Below are 14044 nucleotides of genomic sequence, written 5' to 3' on the forward strand. Positions count from 1 at the left end.
AAAATATATCTTCCAAAATATATAACTTATATGTTATTCCTGCTGTCTTTGTCCTTACAGGCTTTATTTATTTCCAGCTGTACTAATCTCTATTATAATCTTTTCACCTCCATCTCCCAAGAGCAATACATTGTTACAAAAAAAAAAAATGCTCTGGGTTTATTTTAAAAGGACCTCTATCTGTGCTAGATACATGAGGGTATTTTTCTCAATTCTTCACCATGAGAACCTGCTTAGATTTCTGGATAAGACTCCAATGTGTGGGTATTCCCTAAAGAGTGAGGCTTTCAGGATTTTCTCATTTTCTCGATAGTCCACACTCAGCCTCTACATTTTTTTCATAATTATCACTTAAATATTCCTACTCTGTCAGCTGTGCCAGGTAAGCAGATCTCGATTGTGATTCTATTTCTTATTTTTCCTGCCAGATTTGGGCGTGGCAATGTGTCAATCTGATGTCCAAGTGAATTTAGTAATTCATTTTCAGATGTTTCACTTTTTTTTTCTTTTTTAAGGCAGAGGATGCCTCCAAGCCTTGAATTTACATGTTGGAGCTGAAACCTGAAGTTCTTCATGTAATTTTAAGGAAGCAGTTAGAGTAAGTTGATTCCCTTTAACAATCCAGGTAATTAGCTCCAATTGGGAAGAATAAAAAGTCATCTAAAAAGGGCTTTGAATTCAATTATGGTGTGAACTTTCTCTGAAGCCATCTCTCAATGCCAAAAAGTAGGGTCATATTTCATTAATTTATAGGTAATAATAACAAGAAAAAAATGTGATACCACAGAGAGGCACACTAACACAATGAAAGTTAAAAGTAAGAAAGAAGCCTGGAAACAAATTAAAAAAAATATTGTAAAACTGCAAAATACCATGTTATTGTACTAACTTTAGTAAAAAGACTGAGTTTTTACACATTGTTATGTAGCTGGTGGAGTGATTTACATATTTCTGTAGGTTATAGTAATGAGTTTGTAATTATAAGTTTATCATGAAAATAAAAAAATGATAAAACTATATGCAGTACATTAAATCTAATAAAACAGTCGTGTAATCTAGTAGGTTTAGAGCAACTATCATACTTCATACTCCTAGCACTTAAAAACAAATTAGGACTTAAATCTATTAGCCTCTCTTGCTTGGGAAACCACTTATATAGAACGCCCTGATCTACCAAGGTGTTGAACAAAAGAGCTCTTTTTGCTATTTGATCTATTAATGCGTAATTATAGCAAATACCAGTCATGTTAAAAGAATACTTACTTTGGCAACATTATAATGCATAAATCACCATCAAATATCTTGACTACACATAATCAAATTGGAATTGGTGAATAGTTGGAATTCTCAATACGATTGAAGACAGAGGATTGTAATATTTGCTGATGATAGATTCTCTTTTAGCTACATGAAAAACTATTTTATTGTTAGAAACAGAATCATTCCTAACTCTTTGTGAGAGTGGCAGAAAAACAAATGCTTGCATTGTAACAGCATCTTGTAGTTATTTGTTTAAAAACAATTTGGAAGGATTAACCCACTCTTTTCTTGTGGATGCCACATCTATATAGTAGTTCCTCTCAGTGCTTCATGAAGCTGATTATGGATTGTCTCTAGAAGAACCTTATGGCTGACTAATGGTTCTTGCTGACCAGTAATTGATCAAATGATCCTTCCAAATTGCACACCAACAAGGCATTTTAGTACAGCAAATACAATTTACAGAGCTTATCATAGTTCAAAGTTATGCTCCTTTGACTCCAAGTTTAGCCTGATCCATTTTAGGGTCTGAGAAAAGAGTGACATTATCAAAATGACACTTTCAGGAGATGGTTCTTGGTGCTGCTGAGTGTGATAGATTAGAGTGGCAGAAGCTGGCACTGGAAAGATTAGAAAAGAAACACTTTATAGGCATTTAGATTCAGGCTGAGTTTGGCTGGACGAGAGCTCTAGTTTCCAGCTAAAGCAATGCAGAACAATGACAGTTCTGTGAAAAATTAAGGAGAAAGTTTTCAGCAAGACTTGGTGACACTCTGTAAATCAAAGGAAATAGAATAATATTTACTTGCTTTCTTTCTGAGTAAAAATATCATTATGAGTTTGGGAAAAGTGTTAAGAGGAGAACTGATAAGCTGTTGTCTGTTTGAATTAGAGAATGGCAATATTTTCTAAAGTAATGACCATTCAGGATGGTGACTTTTAGTATGTATAATAAGATATACAGTACAATATCTGTGTGTGCTGTACAGTAATTACAATTAAGGGCCAAATCTGAGGACACATGTCCTGAAAAGAAGCCACCATCAGTTAGAGTCAGGCACTTTCTTGGGGGACTTTTCAAAAGCTAATAGAAATAGATCTATTATTTAATGAATTCTTAAGCATATGCAGGAAATAAAGAATGAAAGGGAAAAGGGTGGCTGGTATGGAAGATTGTTAATATATCTCCCCAAATATATTATTCCCTTTCCTCATGTGGATTTCTCTATCCAAAGCCAAGTGAAAGAAGGATTGAAAACATCATTTGAGGAAATCAGAAACATAGAAAATTGACAAAAACAAAGATTGTAAGATAAAATACAGAATGTCCAGTTAAATATGAATTTCAGGGGGAAAAACTTTAGTTTTCTGTTACAATAATATCCTATGGGATATTTGGGACAAGCCTGCAATATAACACAGTTCTTCATCTGAAATTCAATTTTAACTGGCCACCTTTGTATTTCTGTGGATGAAAGAGGTAACCTGGGTGATATATGCATATTCTTTCCTGGCTGAGTAGTTGCTGAGTGACAGAATGTTCAATTTCATTCTGATATGACCTTCTAGATTAAGCACAATGAGTGAGTTTTTAAAAATGCATCTTAGAACTATAAGAGTACATGTGCTAAGTTATGTCAACAGATCAATCCCACGCTTTTGAGATTTTTTCTTATAAGCTAGTTTTGCCATGAGAAACTAGAGATTTCCAAGAGTAGCAATATCTCAGAGTAGAACTTCTCAAACACAATGTACAAAATAATACCTATAGATCTTGATAAAAAGCAGACATTAATTTATAAGTTCTGGGGTGAGTTCTTAAATCCTACATTTCTAATAAGTTTCTCGGTAGTGTCAAGGCCGAAGCCTCTAGTTATCAAATATTGAGAATCAATGCAGTTGAGCACTCTCAAAGTTGAACCAATCCTGAGTCTGACTCTTAAATTCTCAGGTCTGTGTATATGGTGTTGACACTGACCTTAGATATTTTGGTATTGTAAAAGGGCTATTGTAAGTTCAGTCAAGCATACAAAACTGGAATAAGCATCCAGAATGCTGTACTATATGCCATTGTCTTTCTCAGTATTAAATTAATATCTAGCAAAATATATGCTATTCCTTTACTAAATGCCCACTCCCACAGACCTGTCTCAGAGTACAAGGACTGTCCTTCTGACAGCATCTGAGGCTCTGCATAACCTGCCTTTCTTTTCCCATCCTGACCTCATCTGCTCCTATTCTTCTCCCTTAACCTCAATTACACCTTCCCTGCTTTATGAATTTCCTGTTGATGACAAAACATACCAGATATTATCCTGATTCCCTACCTGTTCTCTCTTCTGACTTTCCCCTCTGACATCCACACCGCTTCTGATTTTAGGACATCACATAAAATGGGATTTCTCCATGGGAGTATCCCATCCAGCCAATTTTAAATTGCAACTTTACCCTACATTCCAGACCTTCCTTTCCTCTATTCTAACTTTTCTGTTAACACTTATTCCCTGATATAACATATACTTCTCTAATTGGTATTACTTATTGTTTATTGACTATGTTTTTAAGCTGGAATGGATGAAAATTTGTATCACCACTGTCTCAAAGAGGATCTGGCTTGTAGTTAGCTCTTATCACATGCTTTTCTTTCAAGTTAAATTAATTTGTTTGAGAATAAAAATTACTGAATGAAAAGTCACTTTGAAAAAACTGAATAAAGGAGAAAGGACATGGGAATTCATAAAAAATATTGAATCTATGAAGCAGAAAAATCTAATAAAGCATTCCTGGACTTCATCATATGTCCAGATACCTGATTGTTTATTTTACAATGTCAAGGTACATTTTTATTGATGGGTTGAAGTACTTTTTCAAATATTTGTATCTTTTATTTTTCTTTTTCCTTTGTTGGGGATGCAAATCAAGTCAAGATGGCGCCCGACACTTTGCCAGGAGGAGTGGTTTGTGAAGTAACCCCAGCAAGCCATTAAGATGATGAGGATTCCTTAATGACTGACTGCTGTATCTAGATGATGTTAATTGAAACAAGCTGTGTATATTCAGTTAGGTATATATACCTCTGCTGTCCTGCAATAAAGCAGCTCCCGCTGCTTCAATCTTCACAAGTTGCTTGTCACCCCCTGGTTACTTTGCCCAGCCAGACTGAGGCACTACTTAATGGTAACTTCCGGTATGTTAAATCAGTATTTTGAAACTTAACACTGGAAATTTAGCTATGATTTGGAAGAATTGCATAGTTTTCAGATGGCATAGTGATTATTTGACATGACCCAAAATATGCTAATATTATGATCCAAATTATCAAAGACATGGAGACTTGTAAACCTCAAATAAAATCATCTGTTTTCCATATGGTATTTGTATAAAATTAGAAAAATTAAGAGGAAAAAATTAAAACATAGTATTTATGTTTGTGTAATACTTTCAGTCATGGCCAAGAAGGGCAAGAAAAAATCAGTCATATATTGGAAAAAATCCATATAAAAAATCCAGGATCCTACTATCTCAATTGGCTCTGAAAAAGTAGTATATTAATTTGTTCAAAGTTTTTGAAGTATCTTATGTTTAAAGCACAAAAACGTGAGTCAATTGAGAAGAATAATGGCAAGAAAATTAATAGAAACAGCATAATAATTTTTTTTTTCAAGTAGGAAAAATGATAGATAAAAAATAGCACTGACTCAACAGGTATCCAGGAAACACCTACTATATACCTACTAACACCTATTATATGATTTGAGGTAGATCTGCATAGTTGATCCCATCAACAAATGCTATGTTTAACATTTATATGAAATATAACTTTAAAAGTTCTAGCAAAATTATATATATATATAAAAAAAACACAATTTGGAGAAACAAACTCTAATTCCAAGACAAAGAAATAACGTGTGACATTTCACTCTCTCCCCCTAGGTCTCATTATCTGAATTAAATCTCTTTTATAATATCTTTTCCTGAATCTCCATTAGTGATCTTTGCTAAGCATTTTGTTAATTTTTATTGTATGACCAAAACAATAATCGAAATTTCATGGGAAAAAACATTCAGTCCTAGCATTGCAACTGAATAATGGAAATGAGTATTATTTTTTTTTTGATAAAGGAAAGTACTAGTATGTGTTTTATCATTACTTAAAATTTAAGTTATAGCTCTGAAAACACATTTGTGTTTATAATTATGCTGATCATGCTGATAAATGTGTGCCATCTCTAAAAAAATACTGTGTTTGATCATTTCCTAATGGTCTATAACACAGGCATTTTGTCTCATACTTAATGATTTGAATCTTAGAGTTATACATTAAAAATTTCATCTGCTTTTCCTTCTAACAAATTTTGAAAACAGCAGAAGTTACCATCAGGTTGGAACATCCTAAAATTAATGAATATCTGTGTAATAACACTCTAAATCCAATGTCAAGGAACTTTGAGGCTCCAAATCAGTTTCAGAGAACTGATTCATATGCTTTGCTTTATATGCTCAGTAGTCTCCCTGCTATCCACAGGAGATATTCCAAGAACCCCAGTGGATACCACAAATTGAAACCAAACACTACAAATGCTATGTTTAACTATATAGATATATAACTATGATAGAGCTTAACTAATAAGTTGAACATAACAAGATATTAATAATATGTAAAAATAAAGTAGAACAATCAAAACATACTGTAATAAAATATATATAAATGTGATATCTCTCTCCCTTCTCTCTCTCTCTCTCTCTCTCTCTCAGTCAGGGATAATAATAATAGTCATATTTTTGTACCAGGCCTGACCAGAAGTAACTAAAACTGCTTATCAGGAGGAACTACCATAAATTTCACAACATCCTGATCCACCCTGGCTAGATTTCAATTTTCAATCTACATTTTTTCTTTCTAAAATAGAAAGATTTTGTATCATAAAATGAACTATGACCTTTTAACTCTTAACTACAACTAATTTGACTAAAAGAAAAAAATATAACTATAATCTAGCCATCTCCTTGTCACTTGACAATTAAAGAGAACTTGAATTAATTAGAACCTCTAATTCTAGGACTCAGATTCAAAATCTGAGAATGAATTGCTTATTGGGAAGGAAGAGGGGGAAAACAAAATATATTAGAACATGATTGGATAGACAATGGTAAGTCATGCCTGAGGCTAACAAATGGGACAGCAAGAGCCTGGGATCAAGTGGAGAGTGAGATAAGTCAATTAATATTGGACAAAGTGATGCATAGATACAAATTCTTAGTAGAATCATATTATTATCAAAGGACTAGATCAAAAAATTGATGAAATTCTCCACCTAGAGTACCTTGAGCTACAGTGAATCTAGCACCTATACTTTGCTCCAAATATTTTGGCTCCCTTCTTATACACTCTGCTTTTATAAATCCTTATGCATGTACTCTCATAGATTTACAGCCACTATAATAATATCTTCTTACTTGTTTTACTCTGACTCTATTTTACTCTCTACTCTTTGCAACCAAAAGAGTTTTATATAAGTTGTAACTTTACTTATTGCAGTGGGATGAATGATGCCCCCTCCCCTGCACAAAATAAACGTGACAACGAAACTGACATTTCTGGAAGAAGGGTCTTTGAACAAGTAATTATGCTAAAGATTTTGAGATAAGACCATCATTTATTATCCTGGCAGTCTCAAATCCATTGACAAATTGTAGGGCTGGGGGTATAGCTCAGTTGGTCCAGTGCTAGACTTGCATGTGCAAGGCCCTGGGTTCAGATCCAGCAACACACACACAAGGGCAATATTTTAAAGACTTGAAAGAAGGCAATGACACAGAGGGAAGAATGTGAGTAGACAGAGAAAGAGATTAGAGTGATGGTGCTACAGGGAGCATTTGAATCCATCAGAAGCAAGGGGAAAAAAAAATCAAGAAAGAATTGCTCATAGACATTTTGGAGGGAATACAAGCTTGCTAACCACTAATTTCTCACATATGAGAGAATAAAGTTCTGTTATTGTAAGTTACCAAAACTGTAGTTTGTTAGAGTACCTCCAGGAGAGTCATCAAGTACTAAAAATTCTCCCCTCCAAACCCAAGAGGAAGAGGAAACAGGGACTTCCATTAACTATGATTTGACTATATAAGCTTTCTTTTTTTCCTAAAGAGAGTATTGTGAAGATAATTTAGACCATTTTCTTAACACACATTTTAAAAGAATTTTATTATTATTTCTGAATTGAAAGCATATAAGTTAGGCATATTGCTGGAAAATCCCAACTGAAAAAAGAAATACATTTTTAAAATCTGTCTCTGTAGCATTTATTCCTTCATTAAATATACATAGGCATAGTTAACACATGTATAAATACATATTTATGTACACACACAAATGGGAACTCTTGTATGAATGCCTGTACCTATTAGAGTGTTTGTTCTGTTCCAAGCTCCTATGGCAGACAGGGGGATTTCAGGAAGATAATCATTAAATTTATGACATGAATGGCTACTAGCATCTTTGAGTCATAACTCTAAAGATGTAATGATCCATGGTTACATATCGTAGCTATAATAAAATGGATGGTTTTGTAAAGGGTATAAGGTTAGTAAATGTAGCAGAGAAGGAGACCAAGGTAAAAAGAATATTAGGAGCTCCCTGTGGGGCTTTCAATATGCATAACAAACAGTATTTTGTATAATTTCTGTACTTCCTCACAGCTCAGCACTTGTTTTTCTTGGCTATGACACTCAGAGAAAGAATGAGAATCTTGAGCAATGACACCTGAATATCTTTAGCCACAAGAGGCAAGAGGGACATATTCTCTGGCTAGGACTCCTCTGAAATACTGCCAGAAAAGAGGAGTGCTGAAGCTTTAGGAAATAGGCTTTTTCTGTATCATTGAGGCAGGAGGACACCAGACCAAACAGGGTCAATTTATTTGATTTCTCCAAAACTACTATAATCAAGTACCACCTGGGAATTCAAGGCTTTTCTTTTGGAACCTGGGATTACCACAAAGAGATACTGAGAACAAAGATGAGTGTTCTTGTTAGTACAAACAACTGAGATAAAATGGAAATGCCACTTTCCCATTACAACCACACAAACTTGGTAGGGGAAAAAAATGCCACTTTCAAAACAAACAAACAAACAAAAAAACCCACCACATCCTTAAACATATTTAACCAATCTCCACAAAAATAAATTAAAAAAAATCCATTTGAAAAACATAAAAAAATTATTGGCTTTAGGTCATGTAGTGGGGGAAGATTAAAGCCAAAACGCACCTCTCAAATGGTAATCATCTGATTAGGATTTCATGTTCAGGTAGATGAAGTTCAGAAGCAATCCCATTTTTGTGTTCAGGGAACTGGAACAGAGGATGCTGAATAAAGCTGGGAACTGAGAAAGATTGTGGATCTAAAATGTTAAGTCTGTTTCTGGAAATATGTTATATAAGTATGGCACCTGAATGGTCCATGAAAGGAGAAGCCTCTGCCTTGAAATCTGACTGATAACAACTGCTGCTTTTGATGGTGGGTTTGAATTTTAAACACTTGTGATATGTAGAGCCTTCTGCCCAGGCTCACATACTTTTGGACCCCATTTTTATACTACCAGGGCCATTGTGTCAGTTGTGTGCAGGTGTGACTTGATTGCACCTGGTCTCAACTCTATTACATGCCTCTTGCTTTCTGTTCTGGAACTTGTCCATATGGGACACCTGTGAAACCTACTCAAGCATTGTAATTCATTTGTAAGCCTGACAATTCACGGGAGTTGACACCATAAGGGGAAACCATTGGCCAAGTGAGAGAAAATGCTGGAGGGTAAATACTTGTCTATTGTATTTCTTGCAAGCAAGGTTGCCAGATTAAAAAAAAAAAAAATACTATGCACCCTGTTAAATTTTAATTTTAGCTAAAAATAAAATTTTAATGTAAGCCTATTCCATGCAAAATTTAGGACTTGTATTACACTTGTTTATCTGAAGGTCAAATTTAAATGTGTTTTGTATTTTAGCTGCTAACCCTATTCGGGAGAAAAGTTCTATTGCAAATTCTGAATGACTTCTGGGGTGTCCCCAAAAAGTTTGAGTCCCAGTTGCCCATAGGAATTATAAGTTTAATAATGCATCTTATAAGTGGACTCTATTCTTTCTTCTTTTATACCAGTCAGGTCCTTATTCCTGTTCTTCGGGATTAGTTCTCAAAATAAAGTAGCAACACATATAGCTTATTTTCTTTAAGGGATATCATTAACGGTTGCAAGAAAAAGGCCATCCTCAGAAGAGATTCTGAAATTAGGTCACTCATTGTGAAGCAGAAATTAGTATCTCCTGTTGGTAGGAGTGGATTGGTCATAATCTTTTGCATGCAATAATAGTACTATTAATAAGATTTTGCATATGCTGTATTATAATGAAGTACTTGCACAAGATGATGTATACAGTATCTCTCCAAGGGCTGTCAAGCTAGCTGTTTTATTTTGTTAATGAATTTGTAACACTTGGAAATGAAAAAAAAAAACATAAATAGGATTTACACACAATCACACACATATTCTTAAAGAATACTGTAAAAATATTTGTTTTTTTTATATCTATAACTGTTTTTGGTTTTGCTGCTCATGTTCTTAGGTGGTAGTCAAATTTCATATTCTTCTATAAGAAAAAAAATTCTGTCCTACCACTTACTGACAAACTGGTAATTTGTAATTTTTTCACTGGTTGGTGGTGTCACCTCCATCACCTCTAGGATGTTCCTGTATGTGTGGGTTTGGATCTGGTATGTTTTAATCTGATCTGTAATGTGTGCATTTCTCAGAACCACAACCATACCTTTCTAATTATGATTGCATAACTATAAATATTTCAGTGGTAAAGAAAAGAGCATTTCACATTATTTCATTCAACGGAATATTGAAACCTCTTTAAACATAACTGTGGATTTTGGCTGAGATTGTGTTGAATGAATAAATAAGTTTGGGATATATTTTACTTTTGCGATATTATAGTTACCTGTCAGTACATTTTTATCTATTTAATAAGGTCTTTTTAAATGATTCTCAATAAAGTTTTATGATTTTTCCTGACAATTCTTTCCTGACAATTCCTAGCTTTTTACACTGCTGTAAATATTATCTTTCAAAATTTCATTTGTTAACTGCTTATAACTAGTAGGTAGAAAATAAGTACATGTCTATATTGATTTTATATCCAGCATTTTTGATAAATTCTCCTATTATGATAATTTATCTGTAGATCCTTGAATTTTGTCTGTACACAATCATATCATCTGCAAATAACAACAGTTTCATTTATTTCCTGCAATTTATTATATACTTTTAATTTGTTTTTCTTTCCCTACTTACTGCCTAAGCTCTCTGCCAAAATGCTGAATAGAAACTGTAGGTGTGGGTGTAAGTATTCTTGGAATGTTCTTGTCTCTTTCAGTGGTCTGTCACTAAGCACCATGTTTGCTATTCATATTATTTAGGAGATAATGTTTTCCTTTGTATTATTTATGACTTTTTTCTAAAATATATTGAATATAACTTTCCAGATGCTACCATTATAATTATTTGATTGTTTTATTTGAATAATATAATTTATTGAATAGTAGAATATTTTTTCTAACTTAAATAATTTGCAGTCAATAGTGCTAAAATACCAAATGTCTTAGAATCTAATACCTAATGAATTTACAGATGCTTTAACTGAAATACCACATGTAGGTGTCTTATTAATATCTAAAGGCCTGAGGACTTTCTACTGGGGAGGTACTAGAAGATCTAGTATATGAAACCTTTCTCATACACGGTACTTTTCCCCTGCATCCTCACATGATGTAAGCAAAAAATAAATTCATTTGGACCTATTTTACAAGGGCACAAACACTAATCATAAAGACTTAGTCCTGATTGACCCATCACTTCGCAGGGCCCCAGGACTTAGTAGCATCACATGGGGAGAATGTTTCAACAAATGAATTTTAGGAGGACAAAAAAAAAATTAGAATATAGCATTGAATCTCTCCATATTGAAACATTGATAAACTGCAATTCTAACCAAAATTGGAGTAGGCATTTTGGAAAAAAAAATGGCAAGAAGAATATAAATCTTCATGGGAAATTTTGCTTATTTTAGATGACAGTTGTTTAATAGATACATCTTTAGCAAAAATTTTCTTCCAATCTGTTTGTCTTTTCATTCTCTTTACATTGTCTTTTGTATAACATTAGTCTTTTCTTTCAAAGAAGTCCAGCATTATTTCTTTTATGGTATGTTAGTTTTATACCTATAGCTTTAGTATTATTCCTACCGTCATTGCCTAAGATTGTATAGGTTTTCTTCTATGATCTCAATAATTTCTTAACTTCTAAGAGTTTTACTGTTTAGCATTATGCATTTAGATTCATGACACATTTCTTTTTTTTATTTGTTTTAATTAGTTACACCTGACACTACAATGATCTTGACATATCATACATATGAATCAGATGGGGTATAATTTCTCATTTTTCTGTGTGTACAGGTTGCAGAATCACATTGGTCATGATATCAAGTCAATTTTTTGTGAAAGGTATGTTGCAAGTGTTATTTCTTACATATAGAAGTCCAGTGGTTCCAGAATCATTTCTTTATTATCTTTCTTTTCCTTTTATTTCATTTTCTCCTGTTGAAAAGACCAACTGATTCCATTCATGTAGTTCTATCTGGGCTCACTATTTTGTTCCATTTATCTCTTTGTCCATTTCTTGATCAATGCGATGATCATGAGTCTTATAACTATACTAAGTCTTAAAATAAGTAGTGTCAGTCGTCCAACTTGGCTCTTTTTCTTTCATATCAAGTTCTATCATTTCATAATAATAAAATTATTATAATTTTGTTTATTGATATTCCTGAAATATTTACCAATTTATTTTCTCTTTATCAATATTCTGCTTGCAACAACAATTATGGAGTTATAATTCATGTACCATAGAGTTCATCCTTTGTGTGTGTGATTAGTATCTAAAATATTTGCAAAATTGTGTAACAGTCATAGCTATGGAATCTTCGAATAGTTAATCCCCCTCAAAGAAACCTTATAACCATTATCACCCTTCAATCTCCTCTCCTTCAGCTCCTGACAACCATGAGTTCCCTTTTGCTGTTTAGAATCACCTATTCTGCACTTTTCCTATACATAAAATAATGTAGAATTTGATATTCTGGGAAGATCTTCTTTCTCATCCATAACATTTTAATGTTGATCTCCATTGTACCATATGTTAATACTTCACTTTTTTCTTCTTTATTATTAATTGTTTTACTTATACATGACAATGGAATATACTATAGCATGATTATAAAAGCAAAGAATATAATTTGTTCTAATTCAGTCCCCAGCATTTCCCCTTCTCCTCCCTTCTCCCACCCCCTGTTCCCTTCCCTCTACTCTTTTCTACTCTATTAATCTTAGCCTTGTAAATGTGTATGGTTATGAGATTCATTGTGGTACATTCATATGTATACATGGGAAAGTAAGGGCAGATTCATTCCACTGAATCTCCCTATTCCATCCCTCCGCCCTTCTTTTCATTCCCCTTTGTTTAATCCTCTGATCTGACTTCTTCTTCTTTTTTTATTCTCCCCTCCTTATTTTGGATTAGCTTCCACATTTCAGAGAAAATATTTGACATTTTATTTTTATCCACTGATTTTTTGAGGGGAACCTAGGTTGACTCCATAGATTAGCCAATGTGAAATGTGCTACTATGAACATTGATATGACTGTGCCAGTGTAAGTATGCTGATTTTAAAGCCTTTGGATATATACCAAGAAATATGATAGCTGGGTCATGTGGTGGTTCCATTCCAAGTTTTTTGAGGAATTTCCATACTGCTTTCCAGTGTGATTATACTAATTTACATTCCTTCCAGCAATGTATGAATGTCTCCTTCCCCCCACATCCTCACTTTTTACTTGTATTCTTGATAATTGATAATCTGACTGGAGTGAGAGGAAATTTTAGTGTAGTTTTAACATTCATTTCCATTGTTTCATTGCTGGAGATGCTCAACAATTTTTGGTATATTTTTTGATCCTTCATATTTCTTCTTTTGAGAATTGTCAGTTTAATTCCTTTGCCTACTTACCTACTGGTGTGTGTGTGTGTGTGTGTGTGTGTGTGTGTGTGTGTGAAGTGTGTTAAGTTTTTGAGTTCTTTGTATATCCTGGATATAAAGGACCTATGTAAGGAGCAGATGGCAAAGGTATTTTACTTATTCTGTAGGTTATTTCTTCATGCTCTTGATTGTTTCTTTTGCTGTGAGGAAGCTTTTTAATTCAATGACATCCCATATATTGATTTTTAGTTTTATTTCTGTGTTTTAGGATCCTTGTTAAGAAAGTCAGTTCCTGAGCTGACATATTGGAGTGCGGGGCCTACATTTTCTAGCAGGTCTTTCATCCACATTGAGTTGCGTTTTGCACAGGTGAGAGATGGGGATTAAATTTCATTTTGCACATGGATTTCCAGTTTTCCTAGCACCATTTGTTGAAGAGGGTAGTTTTTCTTCAGCATATATTTTTGGCACCATTGACTAGTATGAGTTAACTGTATTTATGTGGATTTATTTCTTTGCTACTCTATTCCATTGGTTATCATGCCTGTTTTGGTGTTAACATCTTGTTGGTTTTGTTACCTCTGTAGAATAATTTAAGGTCTGCTGTTGTGATGCCTCCTGCTTTGCTTTTCTTGTCAAGGATTCCTTTGGCTATCTGGGTTCTCTTATTTTTCTAAATGAATTTC

This window comes from Callospermophilus lateralis, chromosome 10 (genome assembly GCF_048772815.1).
Source record: "Callospermophilus lateralis isolate mCalLat2 chromosome 10, mCalLat2.hap1, whole genome shotgun sequence".
Lineage (NCBI taxonomy): Eukaryota > Metazoa > Chordata > Mammalia > Rodentia > Sciuridae > Callospermophilus > Callospermophilus lateralis.